The following is a 16,115-nucleotide window of genomic DNA, read 5'->3' as shown; positions in this document are numbered from 1 at the left end:
CATAATAGGAGCAGTAAAAATCACACACAAAAAATTGTAATGCTGAGTGTTCGGTCCCTGAGCAAGGAGTGTGGTAGTTTAAGGGAGAGGCTGTCATCATCCTTGCTTTCAAGTTAGACTGTTAACTAAATTCCCCCCAGTGCTAGCTTGGCTTATTCCCAGGAATGATCCAAGATAGCTTGGAGATCAGAAGCAAGAAGAGTCAACTATGTCAGGTTTCTCTTAATGTCATAGTTATGAAAAGGTGGTCTCACAGGGACTTTGGATGAGAGAGTTTCTTGTCTTTTCACTTCTTTTTTGTTTGTTTGTTTGTTTGTTTGTTTTATTTTTTTGTTTTTTTGAGATGGAGTCTCACTCTGTTGCTCAGGCTGGAGCACAGTGGCATGGTCCTGGCTCACTGCAACCTCTGCCTCCCAGGTTCAGGCGATTCTTCTGCCTCAGCCTCCCGAGCAGCTGGGATTACAGGCGAGCACCACCATGTCCGACTAATTTTTGTATTTTTCATAAAGACAGGGTTTCATCATGCTGGCAGGCTGGTCTCAAACTCCTGACCTCAAGTGATCTGCCTGCCTCGACCTCCCAAAGTGCTGGGATTAAAGGCATGAGCCACCGCGCCCAGCCATGATGAGAGAGTTTCTAGTTGAGGGGCGTTTACTACCTGCATATGGAATGTTAACTGAAACAACCCCTATCACTGAAGGACATAAAATGATCCTGATACCTGAAATACCCATACTGTCTGGGATGATGTCAGATAAACATGTTAATGAGGATGGCAGTTCCCAGAGTTCCATACTTAAATAGCAATAGTTTATATAGGATCATGCCACCTGGGGAATGCCAAAAGGAGATACTCACAGGCATGGATCCTCTTTTTCCCTAAAACTGACTCTGGAACTACATGAGGAGCTGCCAGATTCCATGGTTCCTGATAAACAATTCCCTCACTGACAAAAAGCTATTGGATTTGTGGAAGGCAGTTTCAAAGTGAAAGGACCACCTCTTGTTTGGAAGGCTGCTCCTCTGATTATTTATCAAAATGAGCCTCCAGGCCCCACCCAGACTTCTGGAGCTGGTGAGGCAGAGCCTGCTGAGGAACCAGTTGTTGGCCATCTTCACCCTGGAGGAGCTGCCCAAGGAGGTCTTCTGTCTGCTGTTCATGGAGGCCTTTAGCAGGAGATGCTGTGAGATTTTAAAGGCCACGGTGCAGGCCTGGCCCTTACCCCGCCTCCCTCTGGGTTTCCTGATGAAGACACCTCATCTGGAGACCTTGCGAGCTGTGCTGAAGAGACTTGATACACTGCTGGCCAGAAGGTTCACCACAGGAGGTGGAAACTTCAAGTGCTGGATTTGTGGGATGTTGATGAGAATTTCTGGACCATATGGTCTGGAGCCAGGGCCCTGTCCTGCTCCCCAGAGGCCATGAGTAAGAGGCAGACAGTGGTGGACTGTCCAAGGACAGGAAAGCACCAGCCCTTGAAGGTGTTCATAGACCTCTACCTAAAGGAAAACACCCTGGATGAATGTCTGCGCTACCTCTGTGGGTGGATCCACTACAGAAGAGGTTTAGTACACCTGTGTTGTAGTAAGGTACAGAATTACTCAATGCCCACTTCAAATTTCAGAAATTTATTGGAAAAGGTATACCCAGACAGCAGTATCCATGAGTTGGAAGCCTGGAAAAAGTGCTCGCTGAATAGAACAGGAAAGTTTGCCCCTTACCTGAGCCAGATGAGCAATCTTCACAAACTCTTTTTAGCCTTTGGTTATGGGCATGAGTTATACATGCATGGCCAACAGCAGTTCATTCCTGACTTGGACTTTCCATTCCTCTGCCTGGAACCCCCAGATGCTTTATATAAGAAAGATCAATAATATCAAAGAGCACCTGCTCAGGTGCCTCAAGAACCCCTTGGAGGCCTTTACATTCTGTCATGCTTACCTAGCTGATCGGGACATGGAGTGTCAGTACCCAAGCCTCAGTCACCTAAAGCAGCTGCATCTGATTCATATCCTAATGCGGACCATCAATCTTGAGCCCCTTGGAGCTCTGCTAGAGAAAGCTGCTGCTACTCTCGAGACCCTCGCCTTAGAGGACTGTCAGATCCAGGACTCCCAACTCAGGGTCATCCTGCCTGCCCTGAGCCACTGCTCCCAGCTCACCACCTTCTACTTTCATGGAAATGAGACCTCCATGAATGCTCTGAAAGTCCTGTTGCGTCACACAGGCAAACGGAGCAAGTTAGGCCTGGAGACATATCCTGCCGCTCTGGAGAGTCTTGACAACAGGGGTCATGTCAGTTGGGAGATCCTGTCCCCAATTCAGGCTGAGCTGATGCGTACACTCAGGGAAGTAAGGCAGCCCAAGAGGATCTTCTTTGGTCCTGCCCCCTGCCCTTCTTGTGGCTCATGGCCATCTGAGAAACTGGAGCTCCATCTTTGCTCCTGGGGAAGGCCTGGTTAGTGGGGTGGATAGGCTTTCTCCCAGACACTTGGGCACTAAAATCTAGGATGTAGGTACATTTTGTTGTTGTTGTTGTTGTTGTTGTTGTTTTGAGACAGAGTCTCACTTTGTCACTCAGGCTGAACTGCAGTGGTACAATCTCAGCTCACTGCAACCTCCGCCTCCTAGGTTCAAGTGATTCTCCTGCCTCAGCCTCCCAAGTAGCTGGTGTCACGGGCGTGCGCCACCATGCCCAACTAATTTTTGTATTTTTAGTAGAGACAGGGTTTCACAATGTTGGTGAGGCTGGCCTTGAACTCCTGACCTCAAGTGATCTGCCCACCTCTGCCTTCCACAGTGCCAGGTTTACAGGTATGAGCAGCCAGACCTGGTCAGGTGCATCTCAAAGGAAGCACAGAGCCAGTGTGTTTCAGGCACATGCTCACTGTGAGTAGAAAAACAAAGGTGACTCAGCAGGGGGCAGTACTGGGTGAAAACGTTGACTTGGCGTCCATGAGGCCTTCAGGGACCTGTGCCCTAGAGTCAGAACCTGAAGTTCTAGAGTGATGCAGGAGTTACTTCTGCAAGGATGGTTATTTTAAAATGTCAAAAATAAATGGAACCTGAATGGAAAAAAAATTTGTAATTCTAACACATAGCTGAGACCAGGAATTAGGCTAAGATAATTAGGCTAAAAAATATATATATATATATATATATATAAAATTTTAAAAAGCCCTATAAGTTATATGTTGTTTGTCTTTATCTGTTTTGCATTGCTAGAACAGAATACCTGAGGCTGGATATAAAGAAAAGGGCCTTATTTGGCTCACAATTCTGGGGGCTGGGAGGTCCGAGATTGGGCAGCTGCATCTGTTGAGGGCCTAAGGCTGCTTCCACTCATGGCTGTAAGTGGAAGGGGAGCAGACATGTGCAAAGAGGTCACATGGCAAGAGAGGAAGCAAGAGAGAGAAACTGAGGAAGCCGGATTCTAAAAGCCCACTCTCACCAGAACTAATCCATCCCCACAAGAGGAAGAACTGACTCACCCCCACAGACGGCATTAATCTACTTATGAGAGAGCTGCCCCTATGACCCAAACCTCCCAGCAGATCCCACCTCCCAACACTGCCACACTGGGAATCAAATTCCAACATGAGTTTGGGCAGGGACAAACTACATCCAAACTATAGTACTGTTACTATCCATGCTTAGAGATGAACAGAACTAGCTTAGAGAGATTAGGTAAATGAGGATTTGAAGCCAGGTATTCTGACTTCCAAAGACTGAACTCTTGGCCACCATGCTTTACTGCATCTGTAAGGGCTATTTTGACAGCTAAAGTGCAGAGAACACATGAGTGGTGGGGAAGTGGATGCAGCAGGCAATGGAATGAAAAAGAACAAAAGAACAGAAGGCAGCAATGGCAGGACCCATGGGAACAGATAGAAGACCTAAGCAAATGTATAAGTCTGGGGAGATCCGAAGAGAAGCCTAAGAAAGGCTAATTGGCACAGAAGGACCCAGGAGGAAGTTGGAAGGGATGGAATTAGAAGGCCTAGGAAGGAGTTAGCGTGGTCAAAGAAAAGAGAGACTTTTCTAGAACAAAGAAGGAGCAAGGTGAAAGTACCAAGGAATTCTGAGGAGAAGCTGAGAGATCTTAGCTGTCATGGTCAAATTTTATCCCCCAAAAAATGTTGAAGTCCTAACCTCCAATATCTGTGAATGGGACCTTATTTGGAAACGGGGTGTCTGCTGTTGATCAAGTCAACATGAGGCCAGTGGGTTTGGCCCTAATCCAATATGACTGTATCCTTATAAAAAGGGGAAAAATGGACACGAAGACAGAGACACGGGGAGAATGCCATGCGAACCTGAAGGCAGAGATCAAGATGATATGCCTACAAGCCAAGGAATACCAAATATTGAAATTGTGTTTTTTTTTTTTTTGAGACAGTCTTGCTCTGTTGCCCAGGCTGAAGGTCAGTAGCATGATCTTGGTTCACTGCGACCTCTGTCTCCCAGGTTCAAGCAATTTCCCTGCCTCAGCCTCTCAAGTAGCTGGAATTACAGGCACCTGCCAAAACACCCAGCTAATTTTTGTATTTTTTTAGTAGAGACAGGGATTCACCATGTTAGTCAGGCTGGTCTGGAACTCCTGAACTCAAGTGATCCACCTGCCTCGGCCTCCCAAAGTGCTGGGATTACAGGCATGAGCCACTGCGCCTGGCCCAGATACTGCATTTGAAATGCAATATTGAGAAGACATCCAGAAGCTAGAAGAGAGGCATGGAACAGATTCTCCCTCACAGCCCACAGAAGGAACACCTTTATCTTGGGCTTCTGGCCACCAGAACTGTGACAAAAAATTTCTGTTGCTTAAGTTACCCACTTTGTGGCACTTTTTATTATGGCAGCCCTAGCAAACTAATACAGTGACCTCGACTTTCTCAAGAAATAGGCAACTTGTTCCCCATATCATATAGCTTCTGTAAAGAAAGACTTCCGGCTCTATCCAGGGCCAACCCAGGTGTGGTTGGTGGAGACAATATTATAAGTGCAGCACTTGGGCCAGGACTTAGGAGAAATCAAATGGCAAAAGTCTCTTTCCCTTCTCCCTCCAGGGACTCAAACAGCAACTGATTTCCTCATCCAGCTTGACCCTCCAAGGTGTCCTGGGAACAGGGTGCGGGAGTGCAAGGTGGGCATGCTCCCTGAACTGAGCTGTAAGGAACCTGGGTCAAGGATAGGCCCAGGTAAACATTCAGAGTGACTCAGCAAGTTTAGAGTGCAGGCGTATAACTCCACTTGTTGTCATGTCATGTAGACATAACATACAGAAGCTCACCACCATAGCCATAATATAGGGAAGGCTCATCACTTGGCTCTAAGCCACTATTGTCTATAAAAGGTATGATTGCTTTGCCAACACTGTACAGGCACACTGGTGTCCAGAGAAAGAGAGAGAACCAAAGCTGTCCATCTTTGCAGATGGACAGAGGGGAGCCAGGATGCAGCTTGGCTCACTCATGTCCAGAGAGAGAAAGAGTTAAGCTGCTGACCCTGAAGGCAAGGGAAAGCCGACCACGCAGCTGTGTGTGGGAGCCACTGAACTAACCAGCTGAGACAGGGTGGACAGTGTGAGAAAGCTGTTGATGACAGCTGATGCTGAATAAAATCATCTTTCACCTGCCTACAGCCCCCAAAGTGTTCTTTCTGCTCATCCACCCACTCCCTTTGGACTGCAACAGGACATTTGGCATAGTCGTGAACCTGACATAAGCATAACTGAGGCAGGCAGATGTAAGGCCTGAGTGTGCAAAGGGCCTTTCTAGAGTGGAATTTATACCTATGACCAGGGCACTGGGACATCCAGCTCACCTTGGATGTTGCCATTAGCATAGCTCACTTGGCATTTAAGGTTACATTAGATCCCTTGAGGTATTGTTGTGAGGCTGGCTTTGTTTTTTTTTTCTTTGAGGAGAAAAGGAATTCATTTTTATTTTCACAAGGTCTCCAGAAGCCTGGGTTGGTGCAGGTGGGAATGTGCAGCTGACATTGAAGCCTGTGGGAGGGTGGGAAGGAGCCCCACTGGGGATAACACGCCCCTGGCCCCCACTTAGCTTTTACTCCTATCTCGGTGGTCTATGAGTCTTTTGTCCCCAGTAGCCCTACTGGTCAGGGACTGTGTCTCATTCTTTTTGATGGCCCCACAGTGCCTAACCTAGAACCTGACACATAGTCACTCCCCAATGAATATAGAGTAGCGGCTCAATACCTTCTTCAATATTAGAACAATGATGAATGTTTCCATGTTTCCCATTCCAAAAGCAGATTTAGAACACTGACACCCATTTAGAAGCAGGATCAAAGCCCACAGCATAAGGGCTATTCTGACACTGTTGATACCACCTATTCCAGCACACCACCTTCCAAGGTCAAAAGTGACTGCTCCCCTCCATTTCCCAGCTGTCCTGCCTGGGAAAAACAGGATTGGAACAGAACAGGAAGTACTAAGTAGGAAAACACTAGAAGTTAGAATTATAAAATGTAGTAACACACTAGAAGCCTGCTGAAGTCTCCTTAAGCAGGACTGACGGAAAGCTGGGAAGGAGGAGGGACAATTGTGAAAGAGACCAAAACATCAGGCGCTTGAAAAACTTTGGTTCCCTGACTAATCAGTGGAGTCAAATGGAAAGACAGCCCAAGAGAGAACATAGTGGGTAAAGTGGAAATGGAAACCAGGCCATTAAAAATATATAAAGAAGAGCCTTGCAAGGAACTCCATAATCAATAACAAAGACACATATCCCTGAACCTAAAATAAAAGTTTGAAAAAAAAAAAAAAAGACACGTGAAAGAGAGAAAGCCAGCTAAGGACTCACTAACAGCAATGACACCTCAGGTGCAGATAGCACTTTATAAAGTGCTTTCATGTATAACAACATAGAGAGTAAGGTAGGAGTTCATATTCCCACTTTATAGAGTGGGCAGCTGAAGTTGAGAGAGGGCATATAATTTATATACAGTCACACAGCTGGTAAGTGGCGGAGCCTGTTCTCTAGCACTCAGAATGGAAAAGGATTCAGTGAATAGGCTGAAAGAATTCTTTATCTTTGTCTCACCAAAGGAGGTGGTAAATTTGCCACTAAAATAGACAAATAAATATGTTCTCACTACCATGCAGCAGCAGCACAGCATAGCTAAGGCACAGTTTCTGGAGTCCAACAGACCTAGGCTCCAGCCGTAGCTCTTCTACCTACTAACGAGAGACCATGAATAAGCTGTTTAATCTCCCAGAACTTAATTTCCACAACTGAAAGATAGGAATAATACTAGAGTTATTTTGAGGGGGGAAAACACAGTTATATATGTAATAAAATTGCTAATATTTATAAAGTGCTTAGTGTTTTCTTTTTTGTTTCTTTTTTTTTCTTTGAGACAGAGTCTCTCTTTGTCACCCAGGCTGGAGTGCTATCTCGGCTCACTGCAAGCTCCGCCCCCCAGGTTCACGCCATTCTCCTGCCTCAGCCTCCCAAGTAGCTGGGACTAGAGGTGCCCGCCAACACGCCCGGCTAATTTTTTATTTCTTGTAGAGACGGGGTTTCACCATGTTAGCCAGGATGGTCTCGATATCCTGACCTCGTGATCTGCCCACCGCGGCCTCCCGAAGTGCTGGGATTACAGGCATGAGCCACCACTCCAGGCAGAAATAAAATTCTAACACCATGTCTCCCAATTTTGGGTGAAACAAGCACGCCCTCCTTTTCCCTCCCACCCTCACCATACTTTTCACCATCTCCTGGAAAGATCAAGAAGGAAGGGTTTGAGGGGGCTGGTTAGGTGCCCAGGCCAGGTGGTCCTGTGGGAGATCTGACCACTCATCTAGCAGCAGTTAAGGATTTACCTGAAAGGGATGCTGCAGATGGATGGAGAATCCTTCTGCAAAGACTAGCACAGTCTGAGATGATGCCAGGGAGCTCTGCCCCACATTTCAGTCCCCCAAAGCCATCCCACCATGCTACCGCTTTCTTTGAGGCCCAAGGAGCTTCTCTTCTCAAAAGGCCCCTAGTAAAAATGCAAGTATTTCTGTGGGTGTTAAGCATATCAGCTAACACTTTTCTTATCAGCCATAGCACCTTTGTTATCAGCGAACACCTTGGCTCAAATTACTTGACAATTTTCAGAGTGTGTGTGCACAAAAGAAACCCCTGCTTTGTCCCTGGTAGATGAAGGTGAAGGGTGGCGATAAGGGTTTAGGGAATGCAAAGTGAACAGGGAGAATTGTTAGAGGAGACCCAAGATAAGTCTCCACTATCTTGACCACTTGCTTTGCTTGCCCTGCACTCATGAGAGAGGGGACAGGGAGAGAGGCAAGAGGTGTGTGTGTTCGTGTGTGTATGTGTTTGTGTGTGTTATATAATCTGTGTAAGGACTCCTGGGAAGCAGACAGCAAGTTCTGAGAAGAGGATTGCAGAGAAGTTTGCATGGCCTGAATGGAGACTGTAGACCCTCAAGGGACGGCTGAATCTGTTGGTGTAAAATACTTTAAATCAATCATTTTAAAAATTTGTTTAATAATTAGCCTCTCTCCTAATATCCAGTTTGTACTTGCTTCACTTACAAAAAGCCATTTGAATATTTACCTTCCAAATCAGATCATTCTGAGCATCCAGTCAGTAGTTACACTATGAAAAACTTGTTAACAGGCAAGAGAGGCTGTAGTTTATAGCCAGCACCTGGTAGCTGGGAACAGTGAGCTATGACAGATGCAGGGGGAGGGGATGTGTCCTGTTTCAGGGGCTGATCATTGATACCAGATCCTGCTCCCCAAATCACACCTCTCAACTATTAGCTCAGCATAGATGGCGTCCACGCCTCCTGTCTCTTATAGTAAGGGAATCAGTGGCATCTCCAGATGTATACTCCACCTAGCTCTCAGCATCATTCACTCCATTTTGTTCTCCTAAGTTCTCCTAGGAATCTTCCACTTAATATATCTTAGTGTGGCTCCAGGGAATAAAAGAGACAAAACCAATGGCTTACTGAAAATAATATTTTAAGTGATATTTAATGCTTCAGATAATTGGTCATAATAAGAGGTCGGTTTGCCAAATTATAGATACAATGTTATCCCAACACTATAAAAATATACTGTTACATATATATGTATATGCAAAAGGAAAAAAGAAAACACATGAAAATATTAACATTAACAATGGATATCTCTGGGCACTGAGACTGAGGATGACTTCTGTTAGCTTTCCTCAAGTCCATTCACTTCTCTCCAGGTCTTTGGCATCACCTAGTCATGTCACTATCATCTCCCTCCTGATCTTCTACAGTAACCTCCTAAATGATCAGCCTGCAGCTGGTCTGCCAACTCACTCCCCACATAGAATCAAGAGTGAACTTCTTCAAATGCAAATCTGGTGACCATGGAGACAGGATGACAAACTGGCACCACCTGCTTGCTCCTTCCAAGAAACCCAACCCTAGAAATGTCCAAGAAGCAAACATGAGCTTATTAGACTCAATGCTTATTGCAAAAACTCTTTTTTTGGTTTGTATGCTTGTTTGTTCATTGGTAGGAAGTTAAAGGTTGGTTAGATTTTGGAGGTGTCACAATGACAGACAATGGCAGCCTACAACAGACAAGGGCTAGAAACTTTGGACAATATATTAGCTTCCTATTGCTGTGTAACAAATTATTGCAAGTTTAGCACCTTAAAACAACATATTTTTAGTGTCTCTCAGTTCCTGTGAGTCAGGCATCCAGATATGGCTCAGCTGGGCCCTTTGCTCAGGGTTTCACAAGTCTGTGATCAGTGTCTGGACTGCATTTCTTTGTAGAGCTCCAAGTTCTCCTTCTCAGCTCATATAACTGTCGGCAGAGTTAGTTCCTTGCGTTTGTAGGACAGAGGTCCCTGCTCTCTTGCTAGCTGTCAGTAAGGGCCACTGTCAGCTCCTAGAGGCCCCCACAGTTCCCTGTCATATGGCTTTCTGACAACTTGGCCACTTACTTCTTCAAAGCCAGCAGGGAAGCTCACTCTCTCTCCATCTTACTAAGATGGAATCTTATATAATGTAATATAATCACAGTGTGACTATTCCACCATATTCACAGGTCCTACCCACATTCAAGGGGAGGGGACTATAGAGGGTGTATATACCAGGAGACAGGAATCTTGGGGACCATCTCAGAATTCCACCTACCACAATTTGACCTCTGGCCTCCAGTAATTCATATTCCTCCCACATGAAAAATACATTCACCTCATCTGTTACAGGCTAAATTGTGTCACGCAAAATTCATATGTGAAAGTCCTAACTCCCAGTATGTGACTGTATTTGGAAATAGAGTCTTTAAAGAAGTAATTAAAGGTCAGGCGCAGTGGCTCACACCTGTAATCCCAGCACTTTGGGAGGCTGAGGTGGGCAGATCACAATACCAGGAGATCAAGACCATCCTGTCTAACATGGTGAAACCCTGTCTCTACCAAAAATACAAAAAACTAGCTGGGCGTGGTGGCACACACCTGTAGTCCCAGCTACTCAGGAGGCTAAGGCAGGAGAATCACTTGAACCCAGGAGGCGGAGATTGCAGTGAGCCGAGATCACGCCACTGCACTCCAGCCTGGACAACAGGGTGAGACTCTGTCTCAGACAAACAAAAATAAATAAATGAATAAATAAATAAATTTAAACACAGAATGACTCAAAATATACGTTTGTTTGTTTTTGGAAAAAAAAAAAAAGAAGAAATTAAATTGAGATCCTTAGGATGGGCCCTAATGTAACATGACTGGTGTCCTTATACAAAGTAGAAATTTGGGCATAGATGTATACAAAAGGAAGACTGTGTGAAGACACAGAGAGAGACAGGCATCTATAAGCCAAAGATATGGGCCCTCAGGAAAAAAAAAAAAAACCCTGCCAATACTTTGATTTCAGACTTCTAACATCCAGAATTGTGTGAGAAATCATTTCTGTCATCCAGGTCACCCAGTTTATGGTACTTTGATTTGGCAGCCCTAGCTGACTAATACACCATCCCAGCATCTTCATCCCATTACATCATCAGCAAAATCTCTTCATCAAATCTCATCTCATCAGCTCAAAATCCAAAATCTCATTATCTAAATCATATAACTCAGGTACAGATAGGGATCCTGGGTACAGTCTATTCAGTACAATTCCTGGGGCACAATTTCTCTCCATTTAAGAACCTATAAAACTTAAGAGACAAATTATCTACCCACAAGGCACCCAACATACAATGTTCGGACAGACATAGGATAATAGCTATAGACATCCTGGTTCAAAAATGGGAGAGATGAGAGATAAAAAAAGGAGTCACCAGTCCATCACACTATTGAAATTCAGCCAAGCAAATATTACATTTCCTTGATTAAGTTTCAAGGAATGGGAATAGAGACTGTTTAGCTCTCTAACCTCTGAACTCTGCATTCTGGTCTCTGAGACATCTTTCCTTTTTGACAAAAGGTAGCTTATGTTTGCAGCTGAGTCGTTTTAATCAGTCCACTTTCTGCCAGTAGCTCAGAGTCCTCTTTCAAGCCTGGTGTAGAAAGCTAGAACTAGCATATACAGTGAGGAGGGCATATTTGCAGGTGAGGGGCTAGCAACGAAAATAGGAGATTGGTCTCATACAGGAACACTGGTCACATAATTAAATATATTAAAGATATTGAGAGCCAGGTTTCTTACCATCAGAAAATGGATTAACAAATATGAAAAATGAGAAATACAGAATGAACTCTGTGGTTTTGGACTGGAATTGGAAGTATCAGTTTGCAATATATAGAGAGAAATATAAAAATATAGATATAAACATGTGTGTATATCTATATATATTTCTTATCTATGTCTACTGAGAAGTCCTGGGAAGTGAAACACCCCAAAAGCAAGAACCAAACCTGTTGCCCAGATGCGGGCTTCTCAACATCATTCTCTACTTGAAGGAACCAGGGTTCCTCAGAGAAATGTCTTGAGTTTAAGGCTTGGGCAGGGAAAGTATAAGGTGAGCTCATAACATTTTTTCACCTCAGAAGGCAAGAAAGTACTCAAAGAATGACAGGACTATATCAAAAGCACACAAACACCAGCTTGAAGAGGCTTCCAATGGCCAAACTGGAGACAATTTGAGTATCAAAGAATGATTGTAACAGATCATAATTCATTGAATAAAATAGGAAACCATGAGCCCATACAGGTATAAAACAATAAATAAATAAATTAAAAGTTTGTTCAGGAATAGGATAGTTACATAGCTTCAACATTTTTCACACAAAATATTCATTAATTACAAAAAGAAGTAACTTGAAACTGGAGAAGACTAGTAGACATCATCTTAATAAAGCAACTCTTGGCTGGGAGCGGTGGCTCACACCTGTAATCCCAGAACTTTGGGAGGCTGAGGCGGGTGGATCACCTGAGGTCAGGAGATCAAGACCAGCCTGGCCAACATGGTGAAACCCCATCTCTACTAAAAATACAAAAATTAGCCAGGTGTGATGGTGTGTGCCCGTAATCCCAGCTACTCAGGAGGCTGAGGCAAGAGAATAGCTTAAACCCCGGAGGCAGAGGTTGCAGTGAGTCAAGATCGTGCCAGTGCACTCCAGCCTGGGCAACAAGAGCAAAACTCCATGCCAAAATAAATAAATAAATAAATAAATAAATAAATAAAGCAAGCAACCAAAATTGACATCATCGATAATGGGAAAAATTGAAGTTTTGCACTATCTGGCATGATGCACTGAGAAGAACACAGTATCAGTTCTATGTTATTATTTCCAAAGATGCATAACCCGAGTCTACTCTGAGGAAACAGCAGATGGGTCTGAAGTGAGAGACATTCTACAAAATAACTGGCTTATAATCTTCAAAAGTGGCAAGGATATGACAGTCAAGGAAAGATGAGGAACCATTTCAAATTGAAGTTAGCCAAAGATGTGATACATGCAGCATTTTGAACTGGATCCTTTTGCTACAAAGAATATTATTGCAACACTTGGCAAAACTTGGAATGGGATCTGATGACAGTGATTCATCAAGGTTAATTTTCTTTTCTTTTTTTTTTTTTTATTTAAGACACAGGATTTCACTCTGTCACCCAGGCTGAAGTGCAGTGGCACAATCATAGCTCACTGCAGTCTCAACCTCCCTGGCTGTAGTGATCCTCCTGCCTCAGCCCCCTGAGTAACTGGAACTTGTATTGTATATACTATATATAGTCTACATAAGCATATGGAAGAATGTCTCTGTAGGAAATAAACACTGAAGTTTTTGGGATAATAGGGAATCAGGTTAGCAGCTTATTCTCAAAGGGTTAAGGAAAAACAATTACTTCTACCATACTTGTACCTTTTTAGTATGACTGTAATCCTTTAAAAATATTTAATTTAAAAGTATACTAATAAATAAACAGGCCATGGTTTGACTACTTTGGGGCAGGCTGTCCCCCCACTCCAGCTTGCAGGCCATTTCAGGGCCTGTTGGGTTGGAAACCAATAGTTTGTTGCCAGTCTCAGGCAGGAAAATTGAACTGATTTTGTCCACGCAGCAGCAGCTGCCTGAACGCAGCTCAAGATTTCCTGCCTGGCCACATTTCTGGTTAAACTTCACTGACAAATCATTCCCACTGTTCTCAAAATATTTCCCCATGTGTAACAGAGTCACCAAATCAAAGACCTAGGTCTGGCTCTAAAATCTCTCACATTCTTTAGACTACAGCTCTCTGTCTGTCCCTAAATCTTCCTAAACCAGCCAGGCACCCAGGGCTCCTCAGGAATAGATTTACTTGCTATCATATTATGGGGAATGTGGCTGACTTTTGCAAGAGATTTCCTGCCTTTTCTCAGCAAGTGACTAAACTGGTTACAGTTAATTCTGCTGGGAAGTAACCAGCTGTTTTTCCACAATCCTGCAGCCATTTCCATGAATTAATTTGGGAGTATTGTAGACCCTTGAAGCAGCATAAGGCTCTGGTGCCTGATAGCTTTAGTAGGATTTAGCATCCTCAGCAATGGGCTGAATATAAAGAAACATAAAATCTATTAACAGCTGCTCCTGAAAAGCCCTGTGCAGTCTTGGGTGAGGTAAAGAATCTCCCTATTCTTATGAGTGATGAAATGATAGCACCACTAACCCATACCTATTGTCAAGGCGTGTGTGAGGATAAACAGAGTGTATTTGGAGAGTCTTGAGTTCTATATTAACAGAATGTAGTGTAGCCATATTGCCATATTTATTCAGTGTTTAATAGCAGGAAGCAATTTAAAATCCTACCCCTGCTAAATAAAAGAATTATTCTTACTAACAATTACATTTAGATAATAGTTTGTGTTCAGTCACTTATTTATATACTCAGCACACATTCACTGAACACATACTCTGTGCTGGTCACTGTATAGGCACAAAGGATGTAACTGTGAACAGGACAGCACAGTCCTTACCCTCATGGTGCATAGAGCCAAATGGGGAACTATGCAACTAGCCACTTCTTGCAAGTTTGAGGAGTAATAAAAAGAAAAAAAAAAGAACTTAATTTTCAATGAAAATGACTTATTAGGCAAGTAAAAAAAAAATCATAGGTCTGGAAGTCAGAAGAGGATTTGAGACCTGGATCTCCTGCTTACTGCTATGTCAGCCTCCAAAAGTTATTTAAATTCTGGTCACCTGGGCGAGATGGCCAACTAGGGACAGCTCCAGGCTGCAGCTCCCAGCGAGATCAACACAGAAGGTGGGTGATATCTGCATTTCCAACTGAGGTACCCGGCTCATCTTATTGAGACTGGTTAGACAGTGGGTGCAGCCCACAGAGGGCAAGCAGAAGCAGGGAGGGGTGCCACCTCACCAGGGAAACACAAGGGGTCAGGGAAATCCCTCCCCTAGCCAAGGGAAGTTGTGAGGGACTGTACCACGAGGAATGGTGGATTCTGGCCCAGAAACCATGCTTTTCCCACAGTCTTTGTAACCCGCAGACCAGGAGATTCCCTCAGGTGCCTACACCTGGGTTTCAAGCACAAAACTTGGTGCTGCTGAATCCAGCAGCATATCAAAAGCTTATCCACCAGGATCACGTCAGCTTCATCCCTGGGATCCAAGGTTCAACATATGCAAATCAATAAACAGAACCAATGAAAAAAACCATGTGATTATCTCAATATATGCAGAAAAGGCCTTCAACAAAATTCAACACTCCTTTATGCTAAAAATTCTCAATAAACTAGGTATTGACATAATGTATCTCAAAATAATAAGAGCTATTTATGACAAACCCACAGCCAATATCATACTGCATGGGCAAAGGCTGGAAGCATTCCTTTTGAAAACCAGCACAAGACAAGGATGCCCTCTGTCACCACTCCTATTCAACATTCTGGCCAGGGCAATCAGGCAAGAGAAAGAAATAAAGGGTATTAAAATAGGAAGAGAGAGAGACAAATTGTCTCTGTTTGCAGATGACATGATTGTATATTTAGAAAACTCCATCACCTCAGCCCAAAATCTCCTTAAGCTGGTAAACAAATTCAGCAGTCTCAGGATACAAAATCAATGTGCAAAAATCACAGGCATTCCTATACACCAATAACAGACAAACAGAGAACCAAATCATGAATGAACTCCCATTTACAATTGCTACAAAGAGAATACAATACCTAGGAATACAGCTAACAAGGGGAGTGAAGGACCTCTTTAAGGAGAACTACAAACCACTGCTCAAGGAAATTAGAGAAGATGCAAACAAATGGAAAAACACTCCATGCTCCCAGATAGGAAGAATCAATACCATGAAAATGGCCATACTGCCCAAAGTAACTTATAAATTCAATGCTACACCCATTAAACTACCATTGACATTCTTCACAGAATTAGAAAAAACTATTTTAAAATTCATATGGAAGCAAAAAAGAGCCTGTACAGTCAAGACAATTGTAAGCAAAAAGAACAAAGCTGGAGGCATCACACTACCTGACTTCAAACTATACTACAAGTTTACAGTAACCAAAACAGCATGGTACTGGTACTAAAACAGACACATAGACCAATGGAACAGAATAGAGAACTCAGAAATAAGATTGTACATCTACAGCCATCTGATCTTTGACAAAGCTGACAAAAACAAGCAATGGGGAAAGGATTCCCTATT

At 43.7% G+C, this 16,115-nt stretch overlaps 1 pseudogene; it reads left to right on the top strand.

Annotated features, from left to right (window-relative positions):
* The first annotated feature begins 1,039 nt into the window (after nucleotides 1-1,039).
* The window catches only part of LOC134734853 (PRAME family member 17-like), a 42,312-nt pseudogene continuing 27,236 nt past the window's right edge, over nucleotides 1,040-16,115 (top strand).

This window comes from Symphalangus syndactylus, chromosome 12 (assembly GCF_028878055.3).
Source record: "Symphalangus syndactylus isolate Jambi chromosome 12, NHGRI_mSymSyn1-v2.1_pri, whole genome shotgun sequence".
Classification (NCBI taxonomy): Eukaryota; Metazoa; Chordata; class Mammalia; order Primates; family Hylobatidae; genus Symphalangus; species Symphalangus syndactylus.
The sequence above is the reverse complement of the archived record's forward strand: the minus strand, read 5'-3'. Positions and strand labels throughout refer to the sequence as shown.